Source organism: Alosa pseudoharengus, unplaced genomic scaffold, assembly GCF_046254945.1.
Source record: "Alosa pseudoharengus isolate Yale_2024_CS ecotype anadromous, Long Island Sound unplaced genomic scaffold, YU_APseudo_1.1 YU_APseudo_1.1_scf_20, whole genome shotgun sequence".
NCBI classification, from domain to species: domain Eukaryota; kingdom Metazoa; phylum Chordata; class Actinopteri; order Clupeiformes; family Clupeidae; genus Alosa; species Alosa pseudoharengus.
The window spans coordinates 24,324,232-24,330,565 of NW_027468664.1; the positions used below are offsets into that span (position 1 = coordinate 24,324,232).

The window sequence follows — 6,334 nt, forward strand, 5'->3', positions numbered from 1 at the left end:
ATCATGTGTATCCTGATGCTCACTATGTATGTATGTGTTCTGAGGTGCGTGCGTGTGTGCGTGCGTGCATGCGTACATACTGGTTGCACAATCACTGCCTTGTTCTACTCTACTGTCACAATGTCTATCAACAGTAAACAATTTTGAAAACATATCCACTCTCAATACCACACACAATAATATGTAACTTTGTAGTTTTGAAATAGCTATGCCACACAGAAAATAGTGCTGCTTTGCACATCGTTCATTAGAAAATACTAATTAAATAGTTAGAATACTAATAATACTGTCGCGATCTCACCCTCAGACAAGAATCACCTTTGGACAGGACGGCCATTTATTGGAACAGGCAGACTCATACACACTTAGTGACACTTGGTAGTCTCAGCCGCACATGTAACACACAATAAGGGTTTACTACACACATCAACACGGGGATAAACACATGAGGTACAACCAAAGAGACTAACACGCTAACAACTACACAACATGGTAAACGTAACTACAACTATTATAACCGACATTACACATTCTAGCATTCACTCGCACTGCATTCTGGGAGACACTCAAGGCACTGGTCGTAGACTGCAATGGTAGCTTACTGCTCCAGGCTTCAACATCAACCTTTTTACAAAGCATGTGGCATTGTTTCAAAAAACAAAAAAAAGAAGCCATTTGATCCTCAAGTCTGGGTTCTTGGGCAAAATGTATTGTTGAAGTTCTATTTGTGCATACTTAGTCCGTTGACATTCAGCCATCCTTGCATAGGCCTACGAAAAACTGTCACAGAGCTAAATGAATTTTGTGGTCACGGCTCATCAATTCCACATCAATCCGAAGAGCTTTTGCAATTGGCCTAATTTCTCCGCTTATTTCTTTTCAGTGGCTAGAGCTGACAGAGGAGGTAGCTGTTCATTTTCACATTCACGACATAGCACAAACACAAACAGTGGGGAAAATAAGTATTGAACACATCAACATTTTTTTCAGTAAGTATACTTCCAATGAGGCTATTTGCATGAAATTTTCACCAGACATTAGTATTAACTCAGATAATCCACCCATATAAAAACATCCAAACATTAAAGTCCATAGGTAGAGTTATGTGCAATAAAGTGGAATGACACAGGAAAAAAGTATTGAACACGCCTGCAGAAATTTCTTAAATACTTTGTGGAAAAGCCTTTATTCGTAATGACAGCTTTAAGGCATTTCCTGTATGATGAAACTAATCAGTCACAGTATTCTGGTGTGAGTTTGGCCCATTCTTTTAAACAGATAGTCCTTTAATATTGAAGATTTCAGGGGTCCCTGTTGTGAATCCTGATCTTTAGTTCAAAAAGATCCAAAACTGTTCAATTCAATTGAAGTCAGGGCCTTGATTTCCTTTCTCTGAAACCAATTGAGAGTTTCCTTTGCTGAATGGTTTGGATCATTGTCCTGCTGGAAGGTCTAGCCATGTCTCATCCTCATCATCCTGGTGGATGTAAAAATTCTCCCAGAACAAAATGACTCCATTCATCATTTCTTTAACTGTACGAAGTCTGCTAGTACCATGAGATGGTATTTTTAGGGTGATGCACAGTGCCATTTCTCCTCCAAATATGGTGTGTAGTATGACATCCGAAAAGTTACATTTTTAACCACAATACATTCTCTCAGTATTTCATAGGATTGTTCAAATTTTGTGTAGCAAACTTTCAACGAGCTTTGACATGTTTTTCTTCAGCAATAGAGTCATGCGGGATGAGCGTGATGATGAGGCCATGGCGGTGGAGTGCATTACCTATGATTTTCTCTGTAACAATTGTACCTGCTGCCTCCAAATCTTTCTGGAGCTTTCTCAGAGTGGTCCTTGGCTCTTGGGCTACTCTTCTGACTATCCTTCTGACTTCCTGGTCAGAAATCTTGCAAGGAGATCCTGTGCAAAGATTCTATAGTTAACTAAGATGAATCATAAGACGATTCACCAATGGAACGATATGGCACTAGTTCCGGACTCCTAAATAGGCATGTCAAAACATAAACTTTTCTCTGAATAAGCAATAATAACATATACATATAATTTTGTATACTATTTTACAGTCATTGTTTGTGTGTGCCAATGAAACACTCTTTCGGACACGGAATGAATCATTTCATTTTGCCCCGTTAACCGAGCTAGCTAGCTAGTGTCGGAATGTTAGGGAGACATGTGGCTTCTAGAAAATGGGTTCAAAACTTACATCGCTGAATGTAGGGCTAAGGGATTTGTCATATTCCGTGAAAATGTTCATTTCTCCCATAGGAATACATAGACACTGGACCTCTTGCTAGACTCCTAAATGGGCGTGACAGCTTCGAACCTCACATCACAACGTGCCAGAATTTACCCTCTTATGAATCGTCTCGCTTTATCAACCGTCTCTGTCCTGTGCATGGCCAGTTGATGATGTAGTGATGTTCCTTCCACTTGCAAATAATGGCTCCATTACTGCTTGCTGGATGATTCTGAAGTTTTGAAGTGCATCTGTAACCAGTTCCATTACTGGATCTTGGGAGGGCTCTTTGCTTTTACCCATCATGAAATGTTTCTTGTGAGACACCTTGCTAACAAAAAACCTTTTTATAGCCCACCAGTATGTACTAACCCAGCTTATATCAATTTGTACAGATAGGAGGGATAATTTCTCTAACTACTTATAGATTCCAGTTTGTTCCTTGCCATTCTTTGCGTTTGTGTACTGCTTTTTCTTAGCATGTTCAATACTTTTTCCCTGTGCCATTCCACTTTTTTACTCATAACACTACTTTTAGATATTAATGTTTGGATTTTTATATATGTGTGGATTACCTAAGTTAATACTAATGTTCGGTGAATATTTCATGCGAATAGCCTCACTGGAAGAATACTTACTGAAAAAAATGTTGACGTGTTCAATACTTATTTTCCCCGCTGTATGGACCTAACATGTTTAAAAAAATACAAGTAAAAATGGTTTTGTGTGGCAGGGCACCTTTAACAATGCTCTAAACTAAAAAAAAACATACATTGCCAGGTAGAAAGGAGAAAAGGCCAAAGGCCAGATCCTATCATCCTACCTGAGACAAAAAGTGCTGGTGACTTTGTTTCGAGCTTTCTTCAGACTGACTGATATGATTGACAGACTGACTAAACATGGTTGTTGCTGTTGTTTCCTTGTGCTCCTCGTATTCCTCTCTCTCATTTAACCCAAACACTACCATTTCCACGAGCATGTCCTCTGGGATGGGTCGGACATGATGATCGAAAGGAGAGCTGACGTACTCGGAGCAGGACGGGCCACTCAGGCTTGGGCCACAGGTCACGTGGAGTTTGTAGAAGAACAGTCCGTGGTTCAGGCTACACACACCATCCTTTGTCCCTTCTCTGAGGTCCACGGTGCAGCTTCCGAGCAGGATGTCATCGTACTTGTCGTCCTCATCCCACACCTCAAACTTCACCCTGCTGGTCTGGGAGAGAATGACATCACCAATGTCAAAGGCCATGATCCACTCACGTGAGTTGGGGCTTCTAGCGATGAAAGCGTTTTGAGAGTTGAACACCTTCACATAGGTGTCTGTAGCTGTGGTGGCGTCACCCCACAATCCATAAGCCCTCACTACAGTGATGTTGACCCGAGCACGACCATGTTTTATGGGACAACAGTCACTATCTACACCAGGCTCACCATGGCAACTGCAGACGCAAGGCTCCTGTGGGTTTCTTCTGATGCCACGTGTGCAGGGCCCAGGGCAGTGTTGCCAGAGACCTCTCTCTAGAATATAATGTCTAATGGCTTTGGCCAGCTCTCTCCGCACTGGAAGGTTGGAGGGCAGCAGCTCATGGAGGGGATCGAGTGAGTGGGATATCACGTCTGGGTTGCCTGGCAGGGAGGAGAGCCACTTTTTGAAAATGTCTGGGTCTGCAGAGAAGAGAAGCTCACGCTCTGTGGTGTTGCCACCAAAGATCTCGGGAGCAATGAGAAAAAATCAGTTCCAGTTCAGTTCCATGTCATGAATTAATTAAAGCATTACAATGTTGTTCATTTACATTAAATTAAAGGTTTCAAACAACTCAAACTCACACTGACTTACAGTAAGGAGGATGGAATCTCTGACATTGCCAATGCACATTAAAGCAATAAAGGTTTCAAACTCAAACTCACACTGACAGTAAAGAGAATGGAGTCTCTGACATTGCCAATGCGCGACAGGAACACCTGGCATTGCACCATGTAACACAGGGATTCCCAAACTGTGGTACGCGTACCCCCGGTGGTACGCGAGCTGCTTCTAGGGGGTACGCGAGATGAAAAGGGCTATGGCGGACAGGTGTAAAATGAAAATTTTCAATCTTTTGTAATTAATTCATGAATAAATACATAATTTCGAATCAGGTCATAATGATATGGAAACATGAAATTAAAGGATATCATTTATAAGCTCTGTATGTGTTCATCAAAAAAAGGCCAGCTTATTAAACATGACGCCTGGAATAGCTAATAGAAGGCGTTACTTTTAAATGCGTTGGATGGTCCGTGGTCCGTGGGGGGAAAGTTTCGCGGATATAACAGGTTTTTGAAAACAACAAAAACAGAAAGGAGGGAAGGAGCAAAGCTAGGAGTTATTTCAGATGGGCAAGAAAGGTAGCCTAACATTAAGCTAGGCTTTACATTTAACAAACTAAAGGTAGCCTAAGTTTAGCCTTTCTAGGCTGTATAGCCTAATGTTGTCCAAACGAATACATCCTTGTCAGGCGTTGTTGTAGGCCTATTATAAGATATTGTATGTGGATGTAGTACTATGCAGGCTACTTTGTATACGTTTTTAACTGACCAAATGCACGCACCTAAAACCGGGAAACGGACAAATATTGTCAACGCGGGGGGGGGGGGGGGGGGTTATAGAATGCGTTACGTTTTTATGTGTTTATGTATCGGATGGTGGGGGTACGCGAGCCTAGTCGGAATGTAGGCGGTGGTACGCGGGGGGAAAAGTTTGGGAACCGCTGATGTAACATTGATTTAGCTGGTAGGACCATGGTTTTAGACCAGGGGTGGGCAAACTGCGGCCCGCGGGCCGTATCCGGCCCGCCAAGCACTTTCATCCGGCTCGCTGAGCATTTCATTTGGTTTTCAGGCTGCTCGCTATTTTTTTCCTGCGATAGAGACGACGTTGGTTAGCTTTACTGCAAACTGCTTTTCACTCTCCTTAGAGAACGTTTACAATGTCAATGTCAAAACATCATGTTATAAAGATTACATCATGTTAAACTAAGTTAACTCTTAGTTATCTCCTTTGCAGCAGATCTAACGTGAACATGCGATCCATTTAATTGGGAACGCGTCTGCACTCACGAGAGGGTGTTGTTGTGCGGCCCGCCGGCCAATTTTCAAAACCCAGTGTGGCCCTTGTCCTTGAAGGTGCCAGAGACGCTGTTCTTGGTCTCTAACTTCTTCTTCACTTCTTGACAGGACTTCACCTCTGCTCTTTCTTCCTGGGCTCTCCACCCAGCACTGTCTACAGCCTCCACATTCAAACACATCTGGATCTTGTCCAAGGTCAGGCCCTCTAAGGAGACCAAGCACCGCCTGATGCTGGTCACCGACTGCACTATCAATAGCAATGTACAGTATTACCAGTTGCTGGTACTCTGTCACTCACAGAAACACTCAGCACTGCAGTGATATCTATGCAAGAACACATGTTAAGTTCAGAATACTACAGCTAATGTAAGCTAAAGAAAGTTTCCTTTCTGTACCTTTAGTAACCACAGACCACCTGATGGTTGAAGCAAGTAAATTTGTCCCACTTTGTTCCATAGAGTACCAAAATGGACTTGGTCCCAGCCAGCATCAAGGAGCCTCTTCCCACGTTGGTGTCTAGTCCTAGTCCAGCTTTCCAGTCGTTGTCCACACTGGACGTGCTGAAGCGTATCAGGGACCCGCTGGACTGGTGCTGTTTGCTGATGACCCTCACATTGCATCGTTGACCAGGTGTCCAGTCCGCCACTGCCAGTGGGACTTTCTGCATCTTGCCCTCTTGATGCAGGTTCTTGCACAGCATGCAGGTGTTGTCCTGGCCTCTCCACAGGCTCATGTCGATGACGGAGACTCCCTCATCTTGGTGATGTCGAAGCCCTCGCCGGCCAGCTTGGACCCTGGGGCAAACTCAGCCTCTTCACACTCACGTATGGAGCCTTTGATACACGACTGGGTGGTTTGGGATATGAGGGGGAGATAGACAGCTGCCATAAAGGTCACGACTGAAACACCCATGGCACTGGCACTGCAAACACAAAAGTAGCCATTAGGTTTTTGTTGTGGATATGTTC

At 43.4% G+C, this 6,334-nt stretch overlaps 1 pseudogene; it reads right to left on the bottom strand.

The window, feature by feature from the left end:
- Positions 1–3,072: 3,072 nt before the first annotated feature.
- LOC143136479 (perforin-1-like) overlaps positions 3,073–6,334 on the bottom strand; it is a 3,566-nt pseudogene continuing 304 nt past the window's right edge.